Source organism: Prorops nasuta, unplaced genomic scaffold, assembly GCF_024137725.1.
Source record: "Prorops nasuta isolate Cenicafe-Biocafe unplaced genomic scaffold, Cenicafe_Pnas_1.2 PNAS00019, whole genome shotgun sequence".
Taxonomy (NCBI): domain Eukaryota; kingdom Metazoa; phylum Arthropoda; class Insecta; order Hymenoptera; family Bethylidae; genus Prorops; species Prorops nasuta.
Genome location: NW_027116816.1, coordinates 361,163 through 386,610, shown reverse-complemented (window position 1 = coordinate 386,610; position 25,448 = coordinate 361,163). Strand labels below are relative to the sequence as shown.

The window sequence follows — 25,448 nt, the reverse complement described above, 5'->3', positions numbered from 1 at the left end:
CTATTCGATTAATCATTTTGCAAACTCGATCAGACTGCTTCATCTAAAAAATGACGATTGGCGCTTATCAAATATAGGAACGTATTATTCTCCATTTATTTTTTCCCTCGTTTTTTCAATAGCTCTGCAAAAATACATATATAAAAGAATGGTACATTTCGATTGATCGAGCCGAAATTGGTCACCATGCACAATGCCACAATTAGGTCGGTATTGAGGACATGTCATTCTCGGACGTCATTGCTTCGTTCGATAAAAATTCTCTTTTATACATGTATATATATATATATATGTACGCATGAATCCCTACTAGTCTGTATTAGGACTATACGAAGAGCGAGTGTAAAATGTAAATTTAAGGGTATTTTAGGAGATTAATCAAAATTTAACGCGTTATTCCGTATTTGCTAAATCAATATCGTGCTTGACGCCCATAATAGGACTGTAATTAAAAGGCTATCTATGGTTCAATACGTGCCAGTGTTTTGTATTCCTTTTGCCTGCTATCGATTGTATTAACAGTATCTCTCTTCACATGAATTCAAAATTGTAATTATGATTTATTTTCAACGCTACTTTCAGTCACCAGTGTTGCCGGTGGTAATTGAAATTCGCCGTTTTACACATATTACACAACTTTAGTTTGCTCGTTGTCGAACACGACCTAATGCTGGTGTGCTTTAACGGACGGTTTTGCCAATTAACAACGTGCAATAATTAGTTGGTTTAAATTTTGTTTCGCCTTCTTTTAAACAATCGGTTGCGTGGCGTCAAATTGACGGATTTCATTTATTGCCTGTATCGATTACAGAAAATTCAGCAAATTACATTTTTGCTATTGTTATAGATTCTACATATATTATAATACGACTATTATAGAGATTTAAAACTGTGCAGTAGAGCGTAAGATTTATCCGATACAAAAATCAATTCGATATACATATAATTTTTCATTAGGCACGCTGTTTTTATCTTCAAGTATTTCTTAGTTACCGCAGTTGTACTTTAATCTCTATGGAAATAAGTTTTCAAGTACTAAAAGCAACTTCCAAAATTGAGTTTGCTTAAAGGATCGAGGCTTTAATTTAGTTTCTTGGGAGACCGAGGAAATATGCAGATACGTACTGCCGCTATCTAGCCGCATAATCAAGACATGATTGTACTAGCCACTAATTTGGCTTATGTCTCGTTAAAGTATTAACAATTATTACGCCGTTAAGCTGAAACCATTACAACGACAAATCACAAAAGAATTATGCCAACATTAAGGGTTATAATTAATTGGTCTTACAGTAATTTCCAAGACTGGCAAAAAATAATGCAAGAAGCCAAAGGAAGAACGTTTCCATAAAGAGTTTTTGTGTGTTTTTCAGAATTAATTATGAATTAATTTAATTCGATTGGAATATAAGGGTTTGAAAAGTTTAATATTTTAATCGACGTGTGATACAACTGAAGAATGAAACATGAGAGAATGAGAGTCGAGAAAGAATATATATATATATATATATATACCCTTTCTAAGATCCTCATTGGCCATGTATTCTATTCCTGCATTACGTTCACGCTACGAGTAATAAAACAAGTAAAGGGAGAAATGCAGCTGTAATCCTATACGACACAATCCGGTAATGTCGAGGCACCGTGTGTAATTTCAGATCGGCATTTGCCTGCGATTTAATCGCCTCAACGTCGCGCTCACTGCTGTTGCGAATTAGTCACACATCCCGATACTTCCAATCCGTCGCATTTTTAGTTGGACGTTTCGCCGGCTCCATTCATGCATATCATTAATCAACATGCGCCATATTACGCTTCAGCGTTTCTCATATTCGCCAAAGTTTTAACGATGTAAAGGTATATAGAATAATGGGATCGAGGAGGTGCAAAAGAGAGAAGATCGAGGATCTTTTTAGTGGAGTTTGCAAAATCGCGTTTGTTATATATACAACATACATGTGGTAAGCAAGTGACGTCGTTGTGACCGCGCAACAGATAAGTAGTATATAGGACCGGGTGAAATTTAAGTAAAGCTTGAAATGGTCGGGGACTAGGACCAGACTTATTCTTGCTAAAAGTGAGTAAGACGGTCGATTCAGGTGGCTGGGGAGGCGAGCTGGTGAGAGGCAAGCAGTCACTCGCTTAACCTGCCGGCTTAGCGCAAGAGTTCTGCAGGATAGATTGCTTTAATTTAAGTGGAGTTAGCCTAGTGCACCGGTACACACTCTGTGGGTTTGGTTATGGGTCGAGTCCGGAACTCGCTCGGCTTAATTTGACCCTTTCCGTTCTTGCCAAATCTACTACTCGCTTCCAGTCCGCGTCCTTCTCTACTTTCAGCCCCCCCCTCTCCCTCGTTCACTCCATCGATCCTCCCTCGACCCCTCAGCTGGTAAGCCTCATCCACTTTTCCCTATACCGTGCAGTGCACCGCGGTTCAGACTTAGCCTCCAGATTAATCTGTACATCCAGAAACGTAAATCGCTATCTGTGGATCGTGCTTTGGTGCACTCGTTATTGGACCAAAATCGAACTTGCCCCACTGCAGTATCCCGCATTCACTCGACCTCGAAACTCTACCCGCTCCTCCTCACAATTCATCCACTTTCTTTCTTCGGCTATCTTGAAAACTAGCCTCTATATCCGTTCCGTTCCGTTCCGTAGTGGCTACCTACTCCTTTTCAACATCTTCTCCTTCTCTTTTACTACTATTTTCTTTCCTCGATCTCAGCGACGATCGTTACTGGCTAGAGAGAGTCTCGACTTCTTATATCTATTTGTAGATACGCCAGCTATTCGATACTTTCAATCCACAAGAGACCTCTATCGATTATTCCTTTTTTTTCACCTCGATCACTTTTACTATATGTATATTATCTAAATTGCTCCAACATTACACCTTTTAAATTAGTGTTCAATTGATTCTCGTCGATTCCGAAAAATATAAATATTCTTCTGCTTAATAGTTGAGTCGTTCAGTGACCACGTAAATCGATATGAATAATATTTGAAGGGCTTAACAAGGTTTAGAGGTAAAGGATTTAGAAAAGTCTTTTAGCGGGGAGGAATAGCACGGCTCATGTGGGATACAAGTTTGTCCTCGGGAACGCGATAAATTTGCGGCCTTCGAAATTTGTGCGACGGTTTAGCTTTCGATTGACGCGAGACGATCCAGATTTTGTTGCAGCAATCGATCTATGACGGTTAGCAGGCGACGCTTAACGAAAAAAAAGGAAGTGGAAGGTCAAATCCTCCAAATCGCGTCAAATGGCCAATTTTTTCTGCTTTTCACCTAGCCTTCCGATCGGTATACCTACCTACTACGTGCGGACTGTAACGGAATCATGTTTTACCCCCTGTTTGTATCACGCTTGCTCATCACTCACTATCGACAAGTCGTGTGTTAACTGGCGTAATTCACTAACAATAACGAGCACGAGCACTGATTAAAACTGCAGTATAAATTGATTTTATTTTCCAGTCTTGTGCCTCATCCTGACAATTACCTTTTGCAACCTAAAATCGAATAGTCCAACAATAAGTTACTTATATAGTAATGCTTAGATATTTTGTATCTTACAATAACAAAGAAACGATTTAGCGTAATTGAATATATAGATGTTTGGTTTTGCCGTTACGAAAAATAGTTTTAAGAGATCGGCATAAATTTATCGCTAAACTGCTAGAAAATCGTTGGGCGAGTTTGTTATCCCAGGTGCGGTGTCGTGTTTTTCTATTCTATCTCAATCTCCCTTCCCACCCCTCTCGCTCTCTCTTGAAACCACCGTTCTAAGCTCTTTTGGTTTCAGTCTCTAATCCGTAAGCTATAATCATCGAAAATAACGCACCAGATTATCAGGCAATGGTTTGCTTTCTTTTATTTCTTCTTTTTCATTCGACTGTACAAGTTTCGTTCCTTTTCCACGTTAAAGCAACCTTATCCGTAAAATACACGGGGTACACTCATATACACATACTTTTTAAAATTAACAATCATAAACTTTAAGCAATTTTATTTCGTCTTAAAATAATTAATTAAATGTAAAATAAATACATATTTTATATAAATAATGATAACCTCGCAATTGATTAATAAGATTTATTATTACTGAAGAATGACTGTGTACATCGATCAATTAAAATAACAATTATAACAAGTATTTTATTAGCTAAACTGGCAGCAAGAGCGAGAACTTCTTTTCTCCTTGGGGAATGAAGTCGTTGCATTTGATGACCATTAAAAAACCAAGTCCAGGAGTGTCAACATCAATTGTCGGTGGGTGTTTTACGGAACCTCGTATTGCTCGCTCTGGTTATTCGTTTTGTGGGATTGATATAGAAGGCTCGGGTCGCTCCCGCCGTTAGCAGTGATTTTATCGTGCTCGTCGTGCCGCAAGTGCGGTTCGTTTCTTCACTGAAATACGAGTAACTTGGCGTCCCACTGTATTGTTTCCTTAGTGATCGATACGCAAGATGACAGTTAAATTTGATTTATCAACAATCCGATTCAATTAATTGAAATTATTTTCAGTTAATCTTCAGAGTCCTGGATGTTTATCGTTTCTTTTTCAAAGATATGTCAAGGCTCATCTTATTCTGTAGGTTAATGTTATATTTCAAACGATATGTTTAAGATAAATTCATCACTAGCTATGGATTATAGGAGTAGTAACTGTAGTATTATAGTTTTTATAAATGGAAACTCATATTGTTTTTTTTTTCTCTAGAAGAGACTGGTTTTCATATAAATTTTAATATTTCAATAAGGTAAATTATATTTAGTATAAAACGCTTTGGTTTAATTCGTTTGACTAAAGAAAACGGATGGGGAAGAAGGAAGAGAGAGAGAAAGGGAGAAAGAGAGAAAGAGAGGCGTCCACCGTAATAACTTCGGACGAAAATAAAAAAGTTATGACTGGGGTTATAGCTTCAATAAAATGCAGCTTCAGATGTTCTCAGTGCGATCTTTTTTCCACGTGTTTTAATATCGTAATGGCGGAGCTCATGCAAGCATATAACAATGCACAAGGCACAATGTTGTATCTATGACATTGATATATCAGATGTGCCCAATGCATCGATCATTTTCGTTTTTCAAACATACCATTTGAATTCTTTGGTATACAGCAGAAATTTTCTTCGTGAGATTGGAAGTGTACCATCAATATACATCAGTGGAATTTTCATTATCCCTTGAAAATTTAATATATATGTACACTAAAAAATGAAAACATCAGATTTAAAATACAGTATGAAATTGACTTGATTTTAAAGTTAGATTTATTAAAAACGTGAAATCATTTGTAGCTGAAAAAATCAAAGTGAATAAAATTAATTGTGTGAACATTGTCATATATTTGTGAGAACCATTTTTAAAAATTCCCTAAATGTTTATTAAATTAGAAATATCAGAACTACATTAATATAAATCAATTGAAGATGGAAAGATTAAATTATATTAAAGAGGTTTTAATTACAGTGTGTGTAATTCCACTTTTATGCCCTTGCACAAGTTGACGCTCTATATAATACAAATAACAGTCAATGAATGTTAATTATATCTGAGAATGGACATAAGGTAAGAAAGAAAATATTAATGAACACGTTTAGTGTGCGAAAGTTGTATTTGTACGTCGTACCATCGTAATATATTTGGCATGATCCAACGATGCGTGTGCATTATATAAATTTGAATATCTTAAGCACTTAATTAATAAGTTAACCAGAGTTATTACCTTATCGGACAGTCGTGAATCAAATGTTTGATTATTAAAATTAAATAATAATATAAAGGTATCAGAGAGTAATTATAATTACACGTTGAAAAATTTTCTCTTGTAAACTGAACTGTTTGCACGGTGGACAGTGATATCCATCGATGGATACCTACTACGATAGTTATTGTATTTTAATTGAAGCAATGCATACGCGCGCTACAAACTCGATTCTTGTCTGAATGCTGCAGGAGGTTGCCACCCACGCATCCGTAAAAAGTTGGCTTGGAAATTTTTTCAATTAAAAGTCGTCCGCTCGTTCCGTCCAGCAGAGCCTGAAAGAGGACGGAAGGGTTGGTTTTAATTACTGTGGCATCGTTACGCATGGTCCGTTACAGTAAGACCGTGTTTGAAAAATTCCAACGACAGCTGCTACTGTCCGCCTATAATACGAGCAACTTCATAAGACCAAGAAGTAAGGCGAAGAAACTCCTCCAATGGAATTACACGTCGTCAACGTTTTATGTACAATTTCATCCCCATTTGCCTACATTTTAATTGCGCGCCTTAATTACAGGAATTTCTTTCCCCCGGTAGCCCTTAATGATTTCAAACAAATTACAGAAAAATAGCTTTAAAATACGAACGCCGATGAATGCTAAAAATGTTGAAACTTTCTTGAGAGTTGGACGATGAGTACACTAATTCAACGCATTCGATTTGTGCTACAGCCACGTATCTTTCATTTAATTAATGTATATATATATGTATTCAAATGTTTGACCGAAAAAGAGTTCAGGAGCAACGCAAGATGAGATTAACCGTGTGGGGTTCAGGGGATGTGTGTAAGATATTTAGGTACTTTAAGATTCACAATGCAAGCTGGGGATGAGTAGGGAGATAACATCACATTTATTGCGTCACAGTGGGATGAGATATTACACAGAGTTGCATGGCGGATGTAGAAACTACTTTGTAACACGTTGCTTCGTGTTGGTCAGCAAGCCGAGAACTTTGGTGCACGTAGTGCTCGAATATACTTGCACGTTTGCCTGTGCATACTCAATTTTTGACTATCACATAAAATACCCGCGGATTGTACTCTGTCAGTTTTATTGTTATTAATTTCACGATGTACTTTTATCATTTTAATGACCGCTTCGCGAGAGCAAAGTAATTTTCCCCGAACGAAACAAAAATACAATTTTTATAAGTTTTCAATATGTTTCATTGCAATTTGCAGAAAAAAGAGTGATACGGTGATCGATGTTTAACGAGGAAATGAGAAATAATAAAGAGCGTTTGAATGTGTATAATAAATGAAAATCACAGAATAAGAGAGAAGAGAATAAATGAAAATTGGTTTCTGTATCCAAGAAAGTAAAGAAACTGCAAAAAATTGTGGGAAGTAGAAAAATTACGTTTGCTATACATTATTGTTATGTCGCAATTCGACGGACATTTTGTTAAAAATGTTTGACGTGCATAGAGTAATAAAGTATGCATATATATATATATATATATATACGTTTGCGCTCGTACGTACTCAGCTCTTGACTAGGACATAACGTAGCTGCAGATTGCACTGGGACTGGTTTACGACGCGTCCAGGTATCTCGAGCTTCCTAATCTCCTCTCCATATCCAATGACACGAACAAGGCCTACCTACGCCACTGGTTAATCAGATCCCCCAGACTGCTCTCCAAAAACCATGCATTTATTTTTAAAGACGAAAAGTTTCGTCATTTTTGCATTGATCGATTAAAATGTAATATATTAAATCCAATTAATCGTTTCTATATATAGCGAAACATAGATACAGACAAGTATATTATTTTGGCGTTGGTACGCACGAAACTTTCAAAAAAGGGAATACATTAATAACCAATAAGAATATACATTTTGTTTTGTGAATATTAATGCTTCACACGCTACACATATAGCATTTGCGAAATAATGACTATATACAGACAATTTCTCAACTATAGCATCCGACGAATAAAGTTATTTTCGTGATACAGGAGAACTATCCCTACATTCATAGCGAGTAATGGCGAGTGTCACATGACAATAGCCTGTTGTTCACCGATGCGATGAATGTCATCGTCAGCCATTAACAACGCTTGCCTTGTCTCATAATCAATCGATGCTATCCATATATTCCCTGTGTCATTGCATGGCAATCGTTTAGTTTTTCAATCACGTTTCCGCTCGCTTAACGCCGCTTATTAATATTTTAAAATAAATGCAGCAAGCATATATCACCTGTATAATAAAGCTCATTATTTGAAGAAAATTAAGAGAGAAATAAAACTGAAAGTACTTTACGAAGCTAGCTAGGATGGTGAGGAATGATCGATAGGTGACGAATACCCAAAATGTAGGCAACGAAATTCTTACGTTGTGTCTCGTGTTAACAAGGTAATAACTGGACGATTACAGCTTTAATTCCCGGTGCTTAAGATGCGTGGAGACGATTACGCGTGACAAATATTGCCCATAACGTCAGAGTTAAAGCCACCCACCACGCTGACTACTGGTGCCGGGGTTATAGTACCAGTGGTAAGAGTAGATGAGCGAGAACATGAGAAGAAGATGAGGAGATCGAGGGAGGGATAGAAGGAAGGAGAAAGAGCTGTGAGGAGGTGGGAAGGACGTGGGGTGAAAGGAATGCGAAAAAGTGAAACCTGTTCCGTGTAGGTCAGGTGTTAGGTTTAACGCCAGTAGGTACGGTGGGACGAAGCGGCGTGCATGGCGCGGCGCGTCACTCAGCATGTAGGGACGTATCTTTAAACACCCGCTTCATGATGTCGTTAAATACTGTTGTATGCAGAAAAATAAATAAAAAAGTAGCCAGATGTTTCAATGATGTGTTTAGTACGTATAAAGGATAATTTTATTGACAACTCATAAAATTTAACGCCCGTCAGTTTTATCATCACAATATTAATAATTATTATCAGCCCTAGTGAATTTTTGAAGAAATACATTTAATTGGAGAAAGCAAAGTATATGTATATATATATATATGGTAGGCGCTAGTTGATTTACGATTAATGTCTAACTCTAAAATATATCGTTGCACAAGAGTCTTTCTCAATCTGATAGTACTCCCATTGAATGCAAACAGAGGCATCTCCAATTTTGCAATGGCATTCCACTAACTTATACTCCGTGATTACTCTGCCACTGTCACTTTGATGAAACATAACTCGTCACGAGTATCGACGCAAGCATGCTTGTAAGTTTACAATGTTTAATAGTCTTGTGCATGACGATGCAACATGCTTGAGATGTACGTGTATTTCAAAGTGAAACATTCGCCGAGAAAATAAGGTATACGAAGTTTCCAAGAAATGCAAATTTAAGGATGACACACCAATTTTGTTAAATGCATTTTGTGGCGTAAATACGGAATAGCGATAACAAAAAATAAAATCCAAGGCAAGTATAATAATACTTAAAAAGCCTTTATGCAGTAAAATGCGATAAAAGAAGATGACACAAGATTCAAGTATGTGATAGACGAGCCAATTCGGTTAGAGCAGATTGAAAATTCATAAAAATATATATTCCGTTTTCACGAGAGAGTGTAAAGATCCTTTCGCATGAGGTATCTTAAAATCAAGCCGACCGTGGAGCGTGTACGTAGAAATTAACAGCCTAACTTGGTTAGCCAAGAAGAGTCCCTGGTTCTCTCTTGGAAACGCACGAGTGTGGGCTCGACCCGGAAATTTGGCGAAGCACGACGACGAAACTTAACCCATTATATTCCTATTCCTTCCCCTCCCTACCCTGCAAACTTTCCTACATTGTTAGTTCCTTTCTTGCACATAAGAATTTCAAGCAAAACTCACGAGCTACGCAAGAGGAATCAGAGTTGACCGTTCGGAACGTACGTATCTGATGCAATTTGTACAAATATGTCATTGTATTAAGAAGTTAATGGGATTGCAAGAGGCGAAGACCAAAGGGTTAGGGTATACGTCTGGAAGTTGATAGGGTGCAGTCGATCCTCGCACACATCAGGATTTGATAGGGGTGCTTTTATTTGCCATGGGTAAAGGATGGAATGATGGATGTAGTTGGATATCACCTCGCTCAGAGGTGAATTGCAGCGAGCTTAACGCTGAACGCACGAGTTTAGGCACTGCTCGAGTAAACTCCGGTAACCATTGTCCATTACCCTCTATCCTTTGTCCCTCGTCAACGTTGACCTTAGCAGACGAACTCAGGTGCCTGCTCCGCTACGCTCCGATCGCTACCATACCGTTTGCTTCAAGACCCTGCGGTACTGTTTGATCCTGCCACGACACGGTCAATATCATTTTGCCGATACAGCGATCATTGTCCGGGAAGGCGGTTAATGAAATAGTCTGAGCAATCAATTCAACACTGCTGCTTCCTCTGCCTGCACCCCTTCTCCAATCAGTCTATACCTAATACCAGCACTCGCTCGCGTCTCTGCTTCTTTTTCCACTTTCACACCGTACCAATAGGTATACCACTGCAAATTAACTCATATACGTCGGAAAAATCTCAACTATCTTCTTTAAATTCTTAGTTCAATCGCAATTGCAAAAGATGATAGCAGTAAAAAAGGAATTCGCATAGTTTTCATAGTGTAACTACCATAATAGTGCTACCATATCTTTTTTGCATTTTTGCTCTCACTGGATGTTGGATGTATATATATATATATATATAGAGCTTTAAGTCATTTCACGCATGCTGTTAACCCAAGCATAACAAGCAAAGATCGTTCGAGAGTATTATCACGAAATACATGCAATAGCGCGTTATCCGTTGATATAAAAATCTGCAGAAAAAGGCAATAAAACGTTACACGCTGTAGCGCATCAAGCCGCAGCAGCTAATTGCTGTGGGGGCAATAATCGGTGCGCGACTATAGTGGCAATTATTTTAACGATGCCAACGATATTCTCCATTTATTTACCGTAGTTTGGCACAATAAAGCGCTATGTTGCCAATATTTCCTACCTCGATTCTATATATTAAGATAATGGTCATACAAATACCTACATTGTTTCCCCACGTCAAATATTCTATTTTTCGATAATCGTCTCTTAGCCACAAGATGGAATGTGCACACATTTTCAATATCATATTTCTTATTGTAATACTCTATTGCTGGAATTTATATCGACACATGATTTGCAAAAACTATAGGAACTATCCTGATAATCTATAAAAGTATAAATGGAAAACAAAACTCGTAAAAGCCTCTACTCCCAGATGTTAAATTAAAGTTGTTGATTATCACAATATTTCTAAAGTATTCAAAAATATTATATAGAAAGTGTGTTGTTTAAAAAAATGATTATAAACGTTCGTGGATTCTGATTGCTAAATTCTATCAAGGGAGCATTTTCGCAAGTTAGTGGTAAGATTTTAAAAGGATGGAAAAAGAGTTGGCAAAACGTACTTGATAGATACAGATAGGTCTTTGTTAATTGTTTCCATGAGAAGACACGCAAGAAGCTGATAGAAATAATCACAATGGAAGCATGGGCGTGGAATAGCAAATTAAGACGAAGCGGTCATTATAACCATGGACAAGATTAATCAGAAGAGTATGTCGAGCAAATGCAAGAATATGAGTTAGGCGGGTAAGAAACGTAGTTGCGCCTCTATATTATATCCTTGATTGCTCTATTATTATATTATCGTGAAAGATTTTTTTAATAGTACGTGTCTATACTAAAAATGCACGAAATTTTGTAATAAAAAACTATATGTGTATATAAACATGAATACTCTTTGAATAGTCTACGATTGAGGGGATCTTTTTCGAAAAACAACAAATGTAAAATTTTATACTAATAAAGCATTCAAATGAATTGATAAGTTTAATGATTTTGAAGTAAGACGCTAAAGATAGCGATTACGCTATTCGTCTCTAATTACTAGTAATTACTTCTTAACATGATCAACGCTATTTTTATATAGTCGTGCTCCGTTGACCCTTAGTTGCATTCTTGTCTCGATTCGTTGCGCACACTACTCCTTTATTTAAGCTATCTTCTCATATTTTTATCAGACAAATAAGAGCAGCCCTATAATAAGCAGCCGGTACCAGTAAAATTCTCAGCTATAACCCTTTAAACTATTCCCGCCAAGTAAATTACCATCATTTTAAAGTTTGCAAATCTTGTAGGAGCTCGCGTAAAACTCATTGTTTCAGAACGTTAAATTTTGCGAAACGCTACTAACTCGTTGAAATTTAGTCTCGTATGAAATGGCACATGACCCATTTTGGCTAAAATGTAATCCTATGGAATCCCAAAAATGTCAGATTCCCTAGAGGCCGTCCGTTCCTTATACGAATCAAGTGGTTTTAGTCGAGAGATGAATCCATATATTGCATTAACAATATATATATATATATATAGAATAATAAGCTGGTTGGATTATTTACGATAGGGGGCCTAATTAATAAAGATTATTAGAAAATTCTAACAGTGGCGTTCGACCGTTGTTTCTTATCGCGAGTGATCGATCGAGATACCGAAATGTCCATGCACGTACGTACTAATGACATCTGTTTTGCTAATGATGAAATTTAATGAGTTATAGATTGTTGTAGTGGCTGTTAGTGTTACCGACTGTCCAAAGATAGGGTTTATGCTGGGAAATGCGCAGAGAAACACGGTAAGCGCATTAATAGCTTTAGTTGGAGCAGTGGAAGAGACAAAATTGGGCAGCAGGTTAGAGGCTATAGTTGGTTGGCAACGTGATTCCGGCCAATCAGTTTTGCGATGCACGTCCGGGTGCGTGGAAGCGATGGAAGCACGCAAAGAAGTTGCTCATAACGATTTTGTCGGGTCAACCGGCTAATTCGTTCCCGGCGCGGTGAATTCTCGCCATTGGCTCGACTAATTTAAGCACGCGGCACAATTGGTCAATCTGCGCTACAATCTCCATCCATTGACCGGTGCAGCTGTTTTAAGGATCTCAATGAGATGAGCGACGCTAGCAGGTGCGCTTCTTTCAACTCTTCCATTCTCTCCGGTATACCCCCCCCCCCCCCACTTCCCTTCTTTCCTACTTGTTACTCAATTATCCCTGCTGCACTCGGCTTTTCCCCAGGCGCGTTACTATACGGTATACCCTTCTATCTCTCTGCAGTACCAACTCCTCGCGCGCGCGTTCCATGTATATTTATAACTTTAGAATGGTGCGGACGAAAAATAAAAGATGAACGGTATTTCTATACGTTTGGTCACTTTCATACAACCACTAACATACCATTTCTGCTGTACAACGTACGCGCTATCAGCATTGCTTAATGGAGCTTATTTTGACTTTTATCCTCTTCGAGCACTTTCGATATAGAACGACTCTATGGACATCTCCCGAACCGCCACTAAATTTCGACAATTGTTTCTCGATCTTCTTACGAATCAAGATTTACTCCTGCGCTATTCTCAATCGCACATTAGGGCATTCCACGTGACAATAAGTTACAGGGCTGAATATATAAAATTAGCAAGGGAGAATAATCTCACAGCCCTCATTTTTGCTTTGGCGAGTCATGAATCGATTCTATTTCGAGGCTGGAAGCATTAATTATTCCAAAGCACGCTTTAATTAATTCCGACGCTTTGTCAAATGGCCAAGTTTCGCTGGTGCTGTGTACTCGTCAATAATCAAATTTTCTCGAGTTTATATAAATAGCTTTATATACTATAACCTAATTCATTGATGGAAATTCGGTTAGGAAATGAAGAAATTTGTTTGGATAGAAGGAAAAATATTATCGTCGAATAATGAATCGAGAACGCCGGAATAATAGGAGAAAACGCCTATTGCTTTACTTTGTTGGAGTGTTTGTGAATGAGTCGATTGGCAGGGCTCCATTTTTCAGACCATTCAGTTTAATTACCTCTTCATTTTCCAAGCTCCGTCGACTGCAGTTCTCTCACCAGTTTCTTGCTTGACAAATGAGCTTTTGTCATTGATAAATTTACCGAAGCTTTTTTGCCGCAGCGAGATTGACGACAATACGAAGCAGTAAAGTGTATGCCAAGATATTTGTTCCATCCGGCCAAATATTTTTCCAATATTCCTGCCCCCCCCCCCCCCCCCCCCCTCCCTAATTTCAGTCGGTACAACGCGCGAGACGGATCAATCGTCCGACAGTTCGGCTTATAGAGTTTCATAAATGTGGAGAAATTTCAAGGATATAATCGGAAGCGTTGATGCTAAATGGATTATGCAGCAGACTGTCGTCCATACACACACCTCGATCTATACAGTTAGGTTATATATGCATGGGTATCGGGGGTCAGCGTTTGAAAGGAGAAAGAGTCACGCGATATCAATTAGTAATGAACGATGCGAAGAAAAAACCGCATGCAGCAAAATCTTAAGCTGGCTCAGGGGGGGAGGAGGGATTTTTGCTGAAAGAAAGTGGGGCCGGGTTGTAGGTCTGGCAATTGTGTAATTCTGCGGAGGTAATAAAACTCAGACTCATGGAAGAATAATACCGAATAAATTATTCACACTGGGGACTGGTCTAGTCAGGCAAAGCAATTTCATACTTTTTCACTCTTAGATCGTACTTTGTATACGGCTAAAAACTCATGCATAAAAAGTGGATTCAATGTAAACGGCATCAGCCGATTACCTTCGTTAACTTTATCATTTAATAATAAAACGGAGAGAAATAATTTAAATCCAACAGCTTTCCACTATTTGTCACATAAAAAACTGGCTAAATTCAGTCGGGAAAAGTAGTACGCTTGGAAATTTCACTATTTCGGTCCGATTCGCGGAAAGACCGATAATTTTCGTTTCCCCGCTTCTCGCATTTTACGGTAGCCGTTGACTGCTCCGCTGATATTGCCGAGGATCAAAGTTTCCATGGCCCCTGAGCCATGTGTGCGGAAAGCAGATATGAAATTACGGAGATTTAATTAATTCCAACTTCGAGCTGCCGATTTCCACCCCTAATCGGCACCCAAGGAGCGATTGTTACGGGATTAGAGAAGCTTCCTTTTATTAATTGAAACTCCCATTGGCCCCTGTGAAACCGTTTGTCGCCTTTCGATAGGTCCATTATGAAAAGGAAAAAATTAAGCGACTCGATTTTCTCGGATTATCTTTAAAAGTTCTTTTTAATGCGAAATATTCAATCAAATTAAATGCAATCTTCTTCTTCTAATTCCTTCAAAATTATTATTCTCCGCTATAGCCAATCGCAATAAGTATTTTATTTCTTTGCAGAAACCATAACTGTTTCGATCCTTTTTGCGCGCGCGCCCGCTCTTCTAATATCGGGGCTAATAAATGGTAGAGTCTTAAATGACAGCTGACACTTAACTATCAGAAGCGATGACCAAAAAGACTTACTGAACGATCACAGTAAATACGACCAGTCATCAACCGAGATCTTATCGCTATCTGGATGACTATGACAACTGTGAACGTTGGGATCGAGCCAAAAGCACCAAATTTGGATGCGTATACGAGTATCATAAATGCTGATAATCTGATAATGAAAGTGGAAATGGCAAAGCAGTTTTGGCTAAAATGCTTGGCTTTTCCCAATTCGTGAAAGTCGTTTCAACATTTTCCTTTGTCTCAGCTTAATGTTGCGAGATACGCGATAATAATGAAATTTTAAATAACAAAAATACAATCAATTCAATGTTTTCTGTAATATAAAGGTATATGCGTTAAATGATATATATTATTGAAACATGAAAATATCGTTGTCCGCGTACTAAAGAGGATTAATGATAAACAAAGGAACAAAGAGGGGACTGCTGTCTGCCGATAATATGTATATCACAAAGATACTTTTAGATCACTGAATTTTGGATTGCAACAGCGATATGCTTATAGTTGCTATGTGTATGGGGATTGCTGATTGACTAAAATGTTCGTGTGTAATAACATTTTACGATAAAACGTACGACTTCACTATATCATCGTCAGAACAAAATGCAAATTCACGTTGCAATCGGTGAACGTCACTTCTATCGAAACGAGTGCAATCTCAATTCTCAGCAGAATAGAAAGCTGAATATACCGATTGAATATACCACAAAAGTAAAAACATTGGACCACGTTATTGCACAATGTCGAATTTTTAATTAAACAAAATGTTTCAAATTTTCATCCTTGGTAGAAAATATATCTCAACAAATAATACTCACCGCTATTTAATTGAAAAATTAACAAAACCTTAATGTTACAAATCTTAACAATTTCAATGGATTTACCGGCGTTATAATTTGGAAAAGTGTGTATATCTCGAGTATGTATGAAGTTGTGATAAGAGATATTAGCTGTCTCAGTATCAAAGTAGAGACTGTAAAGAAGCTTTATGTATTTAATTTTTTATATTTTGTAAAATCTATCTCAATGGGAGTAATATTACAGATGATTAACGTAATTCAATAAAAAAAAATAACTCTTACAAGTTCAAATATATAATTTATTTGTAAACAGTATAATTACATATCATTATTCTGTATAATAACACTAACTGCGGTTGATTATACAAGAAGCTATGTAGTTTACTCATCAAAGATACTCATCTCAAATGAGTCTGAAAACTTCCATAATATCAAGAGTTTATAATCACTTTCGGGTTTCTCAATAATTATTAAAATTCCTTAACACTACGTTTAATATTTATTTATTCCTAAATATTAGTTGATTAATTTTATTTTACAAAGTTTCGAAATGTCAGTGTCAACACTGTTGTATAATAGAATCAAACGGATATTCTATTATCGGGAAAATTGGCTGAGGTGAAATTTGGTATTCTGCTTTGAAAAAAAGATTGTAAGATTTATACAATATATTATGGTGAAATATTTAGGTAAAGCCCAAAAAGGGGTTGTAGAGTTGTCATGGGGGTAAAGAGACGAGGGATTCAGCCCCTTTTGACTTTTTCTTTTCCCTTTCACATCCTGCTCTTCTTCTTGTCTAAGCCATTCCTTTCCGGAATACAAATGTCGTCGTCTTCGTGTCACTGAGCGTAATCGCACCGGGCGATTAATAACGATGAAGACCTAGCGGTCGTTTGGTGGGAATACGCGTAGAGAACGTGAAAAGGGCTGATCGCAATGTCTCGACAAAAAACGTACTATAAGGAAGACGAAAGGATGAGATGAGAGATAGGTAGAACGATGGAGGAAGAGGGAGAGAGAGAAAGAGAGAGAGAGAGAGAGAGAGAGAGAGAGAGAGAGAGTGAGTGAGTGAGACAAATATAGTCCGCTATATAGGCCTCTTCAGTTCAGCCTAGAATGACGATCGATTCTGGTCACGTGTCTCCAAAGGATTAGGTTCTGTTTCTGGTGGATGGTCGTTTACTTATCCCTTCGAACGCTCCGTTCTACTTTATAATTTTAATACAAATTGTCTGAGGCCACCCGTTTAATCCTTTAAAATTCCACAAAATTGATATTTTTCGAAATCTAAAAACCGCTATTAAATTTCCTTCGAACATTTTTTGTTTTAGTTGGCTGATATTTTAAGCTTATTGTGACTGAGATCGAAAATACAGTAATCAGATCGGAAGTCTGTTTTTTAAATATAGAATATCCTATATGACTTTGCATATTCCAGTACCTTATCTCAATAGCGTCCCCAAAAATACAATATGAATGTATCATTTATCTCAAGCATTTAGGAGATATAAGGTTTTGAAATTGTACATAGGTATGCATTGTACTAAGATGTAGTATGTAAGACCGTTTCGTCTATTGCGGGTATTCCCTCACATACGTTTTATTTCAAAGCCCTATATCTCTGACATGCTTGGTTAAATGATACATTCATAAAGTGCTTAGGAAAGCTCTTGAGATAAGCTACAAGAATATTCAAAAATATATAGGGTGCTCCATTTGCAAAACAGACTTCTGGCATGAATGTAGTACTTCTCCGATCTCAGGTGAAATTCGAAAATACTACACAATGAAAGTAGATATTTTAAATAACCGCAATACATTTTTGGATATATTTAAAAGAACTCAAGTTTTGGCATTTCAAATAAGTACACGAGTGGTGTGGGGTACTCTATTCATATATATAGTATACATATACCTTTCTTGGAGTCACTCTGTACCCATTATTTTATTTATTGACATAGCAGGTTCATCTATTTGTAAAGATATATTTATAAAAATGAAGACAACTTTATTTATTGACTTTTAAACACAACGATAAAACGCGATAGGAGAATATGTTTAATTCAGGAAGTAAGTTGATCGCTTGTATTCGCGTCTCTAACAGTAGGAATGGAATGACGAAACGGCCACAAGTACAAGGAAAGCGTAGAGTGGAAGCTCGGTGGTCACGATTTAATAGCTGCTACAAACTGGTTAAATTGGAGTCTACCCCGAGGTATAAGGAGCTCTCCTAAATTTAGCGGCTTACCCTAGGTGCCCATGAGCGTTTGCGCGAGTGCGCGCGAGTCGCCTTGCAATCCTATAGCATAGCCACTTCTGCTTGTTTCCCCGCCAAGAGAACTTACGATCTTCCCCAAAGGAACTTATTAAATTTCATACAAGTTTCATTCCACTTCCCGAAGCCGCCGATCTAGCTGTCGAGATAGCATAAGGATCTATGCGAGGAGTTTTTAAGTGGCTTCGAGATTAAAACGTCTCGCTTTGCGCATATTCCAAAGCCGCGAGACGCCCACACGCCAACCAACACTACTATCATTCCCGTCCCCTTTCCCTACTCCTCCCCTCCATCTAGCGCAACCAAACTAAGCGAGATTAAAAGCTAGCCAGCTCTAACCAGCCCTCTATTCGTCTATCTTTCAATTTACATTCTTTGCGTTAGAGAAGTTGCTTTGTATTTATCCTGTAATGCGTATACTGACAATAATGTCCCCTAATACAAACATGACGAGTAAGACTCTTTCACTTTAATCAACGTCCCCTTCGATTACCTTCCAATATTAAAGATAATATAGATTTCTTTCTAAAAATTCTCCATCACTTCTGGTTTCAGTGATATAAACTATGCATAATTATACCATAATTGCTTATATTGAATAAGAATGTGTTAGATATAATGTATTTTGTCTGTTTTAGGTAAGCATGGCTATCACGATCAGACACTATTTGGTGTTGATAGGAAACGTTAATTTCTACACGTAAGTTAACTGCTGTCTTATAAGTCATATTAATTTATACTTGTAAATTTTTTTTGATCAATTAATGATTTATTTATTTGTCTTTGTTAAAAATTTGAATTACTTAAAGATAATAGCTAAATGCTGACGTTAAGTCTTTGTAAAAACAGTGGGAATGAATCATATTGAAAAATTAGGAAGTTGAAAAATTAATAAACTCCCTTTAGGCTGACGTGTTCTATAAATAGGGTAATTAAAGAATGATTTGCCATTGGTGCTTTGCCCGGTAGAATGGTAGCTAAGTGTCTATAAACATCGAACACTGCGAGGCGTGACGCGAAATAATTAATTTGCGAACGACCTGGTTCCCCGACGGAGTTTGCCGAAGGGAAACTAGTCTCTGAATTGGCGAATAATGCTTGGAGAGTCTCACGACTAGGTAATTAGGTATTATAATGACGCTGAATTGGTATTGAGTTTCTAGACAAAGCGCTAAAGCCCACCGCTAAACCATTTAGGATAGCGATTCTGAATAATTTCACGTTACTATGAACTTACTTAACCTCTTCTGCGACGAGTGAAGGGTAGGTGCCAATGAAGTTTTTTCATTTTTTATTCAAATTGAACTTGCTTAAAGCCATTTGCACTGCTTGTTTCTATTGTTGAGAGAATTTTAAACTATGGTTTTGCATGTTATCAAAATTTAATTAGCATGAAAGAGTGTGCAATTATTGGCAGACATACATACTACTGAAACGATTAAAGTTAAATCAAGACAGAATTGTGTTAGCTGATTTTATTTGCATTCCTATGACAGAGCAATAAATACTTTCATCTACATAATTATTACACTTATAGACACTCAGTTGAGCACATTCTTATACATTCAACAATTATACAGGGTCAGCCAGATAAATTGTATCAAGAGGTGGAGTTTCTCATTTCAAGTCTCGTAGTGAGGGTTAATCACGCGGATGGCCATAAAGAGAGAGAGCCAAAGAATGACAGAGCGGTGAAAAAGAGCAACGGTTCTCAAGTCGTTTCTCTGTCACCCCTAGTTAGTGTCTGTTTTTACAACGCAGAGTGACAAAATTCATTGGCTGCTGGAGAGAGAGAGGCTACCAGAAGCGAGCGAGAGGCAAAGATCAGTCAATAAATTTTGTCAATATGCGTTTCAAGAAAAGAGACTCACTAGGAGTGACAGAGAAGCGACGTGTGAATAGCGATGTTCTCTCTCTCTCTCTCTCTCTCTCTCTCGCTTCATGGCGAATCACGCGCTTAGCCCCTACTACCGGGCTTCAAGTTGGGAGCTTTTTCTCCTGATACATATTATCTGACCGACTCTGTATATTGCCAAATATATGTATTCTCTATTAAAACACACACAGTCCTCTACCTCCTGTTTAACATTTCACAATAAAATATGCACATTCAAATAAATATACAGTCTCACAGTAAATTTTCAACTCAGTTTAATAATAATATTATTTTTTTAGGGTAAAAGAGAATATACGCTTATTACATGTACACTGGTTAATACATTAATCTTATTTTAACTTTAAGGAGTGTCTCAGTTTGTTTAATGTATTGACTCCTGGTGTAAGCAAGACCTTATTAACGGTAACGATCACTTTGATTTATAGCAAGCCTCATTCATAAAATCAACCTTTAAAGGTGGATGAAGATTAATGACTCACTGATAATTCTAATAACGAAAGCAGATCTGCGTCTTAACCGTGAAAACTAGAATAAGAGGCCAGGATTGAAATTTATTTTTCCCGTATTTGCATCTTTCCCATTTTTCTTTCCTCAAGAGCATAATAGCTTTCGATTGAAGGTTAGAAGAAAAAGAGGACTCTGTGCGAACTCTCGTTGAAATTTGTGTTTGGAGAGCAACTGATCGAAACCGGTCAGTCATATAACGCAATCGATTACTTACAGAATTATAGGGGAAAAAATAAACGATCGATCGAAATAGTAGCGATAAGAGAAAAGGAGGGGGATAGATGTAGAGAAAGGGCTGGGTGGGCTAATTCTTCGAGATAACGAAACGAAGTTTTGATGCACACAAAAGGTGCGCTGCAAAGTAATGTGAGGTAGAGGAAAAGAGAGAGAGAGAGAGAGAGAGAGACGATTCCTTAGCTAGATCCGATGAGGGCGGAGGAGATAAATTTATAAGACGGAACTCAAGTTGAAATCTCATGCAAATCAATGCAGCCCGCTAAGGCTGCCAGTAAAGGGAGGGGTAAAAGGTATAGGGGAAGGCAGCTAGAAGAGAGTGTGCGTTGTCGATCGTTTTCAGCAGATACACGTAGATACATCGTCGATGCAAAAGGAGGTCGTGGATGTGTGACTGTATTATATATCCTCTATCGTTGGTTTATGCAGCCATAAATAGCGTTTATATGCTCGGTAAAGTATTCCCGAAGCACCGCCGGGCCTGGCTTCCCGCCTATCCCCTATCTATTCTATTATGCCTCGACGTAGTACCTACACATAGTACACACACCTTTACCCTCATCCCTTACTCCATCTTTCCTTCGCACACTTCTTCAACCTTCTCACCTAACCTTTTGAGACACAACCATTGAATTTTAACCTACACTTGTCGGAAAAATTTTATTCCTACTGATATCGTGACTTTATCATTAGTATGGGTGCTATACTGACAATTGGAAAATTCCAGGTTAGGCAATATTTATTTTATTCGATATATTTGTGTGATTTATAATTATTTCGTTATTACATTGAATAATGAAAAGTATTATGCTAAAACTTACGTATTTGACCTGGTTGGAGGCACGTGAGGTATCGGGTGCCTTTAAAGTTTCTCGCACGCACACGGATCGCCGGCGAATGATAGATTAGAGTTCTCATTGAACAGACAAGATTCTGGAGCTGGAAGAACAATCTGTGCTTCGTCACGAGTTTCCTCTTCTTGGAAATGTGGAGGGCTATCGCGTTGACGTTGTAACCCGATAACGAGGACTGTGTTCTGTGAGTGCAATGTTAAGGGAAAATACGAGAGAAAGTGAAGTGGAGAATCGTAGGGAAGATGATAGTGGGATTGCTGCGAGACACGCGGCTTTGCGTGCCTCATCGAAGCACACGAGTGAAGTAAGGCTACTTAACTTCCAAGTATAGCCAACTCAGTTTCTTATTAGATCTTGAGTATTGTTACTGGGTGGCTTATGTTTGCTTTGTGCATGCCTAGTCTTATTGGAATATTTGGACACATACCATACTATCATAAAACAACATTTGAATATTTTTTAATACTTAATCTTGAAATTCAAATGTGAAACTTAGCTTTTATTACAACAGAAATTTGTTATTTGTTCAATATTTGTATGGTTAGTACATTTCCATTGCATTCAGATATTTTTTGCTACCAAGGTATATCGTTGAAGTAGCATTTAAAATGAAGAAAAATATTGAATAAAAAAGTGCTGTTGAAAATTTAGTCTTCGGTTTGCTGCAATTGCAAAGTAGTGTTTTTGAATGGGAAATCGCCGTCAAGAGTCACTGATAATACATAGTTGGCTTCTCAAACGAAGGTCGAAGCAGACAAGCAACTCTGGCAAGCTCCTCGCTATAAATACATAGGAAAGTTTGACAAAGTAAACTTAGCATCCTGCGTGGTAGCATAGCTGCATCGTTAGCAAGCTAGCTTGCTAGGTGGTTGCCTGGCTAGTTTGCCGGCTTGGCGGACGACAGTTTCGTTGTTTTAGCTCTGCTACTTAAAATTTATCTTTAAATATAACCAGTTTCATTTTTTTAAGTCCCTTCATACGTGATTTCTTTCAATATAGTTGCTACCAAATGAAAGCATGCTCATTATAAAAAGAGAAAGGCCCAACGCAGAAAACAGATTTGACCAATTACTCTGCTTGAAGAATAATATATTCTCGTGATTTGCTTGATTTTCGGCATAGCATTTACGTCGGGAATTGCAATAGCGTCCAGTATAACAACTACTTAAAACTTCAAGCGAAAACTTTTCCTAGCGTGGAGTTGATCGATGACGGAAATTTTAGGAGAGCCAGGCTAAATCTTCCTTCGGGACTAAAGTAAAGTAAGCTTGCAAAAGGGTGATTGAGCTTGGGTAACAATGCACGCAAGGAGTAATCGTAGTGAATGGTTCGAGTATCGTAAGACTTCGTTATAAACTTCAAACAGCTTTGTTTGCCACTATTAACCTTTCATTATGGGCTTTATAGAAACATTAATATTATTCGGATTAATTAAGTTGCTGATAAATCAAATTTCCCTTAATCTATAAAACTTATCAAATCAAAATGATATAATATAGATAAAATACAGAAGTTTTTTACACCGCGGAAGAGTGCTACATTCGATTAATTCGCTTAATATTATTTCGATTACTATAATCTACTTCTATTCTACATGCAACGTATCAATATATGGCATTTAAATTACATCTCATGCAGTACCAAGTAACATAAAGACATCTCTTCTTGACCACTTTTAGTTAATTGAATGACCAAAAGAGACGTCTGCAAGACAACTTTTGGTCAAGCGTAATTTGTGAATAAGTCATTCAATTTTAGTCACTATTTTATTTTAGTTATAAAAAAAGGACTGACTCAAATTCAATGTTTGAAGTACTTCGACTATATTACAATATACCAACTATAATCGTATTAAATAAATGTTATAATATTCAGCTACTTAGCTTCTGTATCAATACACTCACAAGCATTATTTCGAGGAAACATGCACTTGGAAATGAAATTAAAATTGGATTAGTTTTGAATATTCATCGTTTCTTGGTCCTTGCACATTTTATGATTTAACGGTATTCTACTAAATACGAGGTACGTTATCCAGAAATTCCTCAGATCGATTCATTACAGTGAATGCACATTTCTCATTAAGTGAGAGCTAAGTTTCAGAGAAATCATAAAGTGTGCCTGATTGTTCCAGGGACGCTCGACGCGCGTCATAACAAGCCTGCCTAGCCAGCTCTGCACACTCTTTTTATTCTCATTATATCAGTTCAATTTATGGATGACTGCTCGATCTCTAAAGATGTATAGTCGCTCAAAGATTGATGTTGATGGCCAATAGCAATGCAACAAGATGTTGGTAATCCAGATTTTTAAAAATAGATCGTAAAAATATTTGTGAAAATAATATAAATTGACGGAAAAACTTTGATAGACTTGGTATTGCTTTATCGATCGATCTTGAAATTTCTCTTTTTCAAGCATTATAAACGTGAAATACCTTTTACTAGATTTCTATCAATCGTAATTCGAATGCACAGTTTGCAGATGGATTTCGAAAGCCATCATATTTTATTCGTCTAGACCAGCTCGGAAAGAGCATTTACCAAGTTTTATAAAATTGATTTGGAGGCTAGCCAATGGCGAGGAATTTTCTTCTCGTCTCAACCTCCATGGCTTCCAGGGATATTTTAGTTTTTCGCACCATGTCTTTTAACCCGGAACGAATACGTTCGGCGGCGTGTCTGTTTTCGCGCGATAAGGAGCGCATAATAAGTACTTTGATCGAAGCTTTGGTAAATCTCACTAGCCACTGAAATTTCCAGAATTTATCCCTTCACACAAGTATAGCAGCAAATAATTAGCCTCTATTAAAAATTCAAACGAAATAAAATACTCCTCTATCATTTGTACTTTAACAACACAAAGGCACGTTATGAAATATATATCTCTGTGTATAGTATATACTGATATTAAGTAACGGCTTTGCAATTTCATAAGGTACTTCAAATTTTCATCAACGTCTTTGCGAAATCGGGTTATTTATTCTTGACATATAGATTACAATTAGTCAGTTTGAATTTAAGAAGGGTCGATATCGTAAAAAGTTGTAAGTATACGTATCATTCACGGCTCTAAGCATCAATAAATTGATGAGATTCAGTCACAAGATAACTGGACCCGCGATACAAGCAACGATAATTAATGACTCTTACTAAATTGCAATGCAAGTGCAACATCAATTAGAAGCACGCTTGATAAATAGCAGAGATTATATATTAAATAAACACAAGTAAGTGATATCTCTCTGTTTTGAGAAATTTTTCTTAGGATGCCTTAAAAGTCTTGGTCATCATTCAGTTTCGATAAGCGAGTTACGTGGAGTTCTCTACGCTTTCGCTCTATTCGATTAATAATAATGATAATTGATCTTTCAATTCAATCAGATAATTATTTTCAAGTAGGTAAATTATGTTCTCATCTGAGTTATTCTTTCTATTCAATTAATTTTCGGTCCAACGATAATTTCTAGACTACATGGAAATGCCAGGAGTAACTCTGGTAACCATGGAAAGTTTCCAAGAAAACTGTTGCTTATCTTAACTTAGTTGATGAATTGATACTTAAAATGCAAAAGCTGTGATAATATTAAAGTATCTTAAATTACCACAATAAAAAATTGCATTTGCTAATTTTTTTCGGTCCATAGCTTTCATTTATAAACTCAATTTTAATTCAGCGTTTGTTTAAATCCAAAAACTATTCACAGATTCATTTGGTTTTAAAATGTATTAGGTGAATTCTCAAAACAATTGTTACTGATGCAAGTAGATGTTTTTTAGCAGGCAAAAATATTGAAGAACATG

The 25,448-nt window shown here is 37.1% G+C and overlaps 1 protein-coding gene across 3 annotated transcripts in view; it reads left to right on the top strand.

Annotated features, from left to right (window-relative positions):
* The window catches only part of Rbp6 (RNA-binding protein 6), a 509,520-nt gene that overhangs the window by 174,473 nt on the left and 309,599 nt on the right, over positions 1–25,448 (top strand). The gene's annotated exons all lie outside the window — the stretch shown is intronic.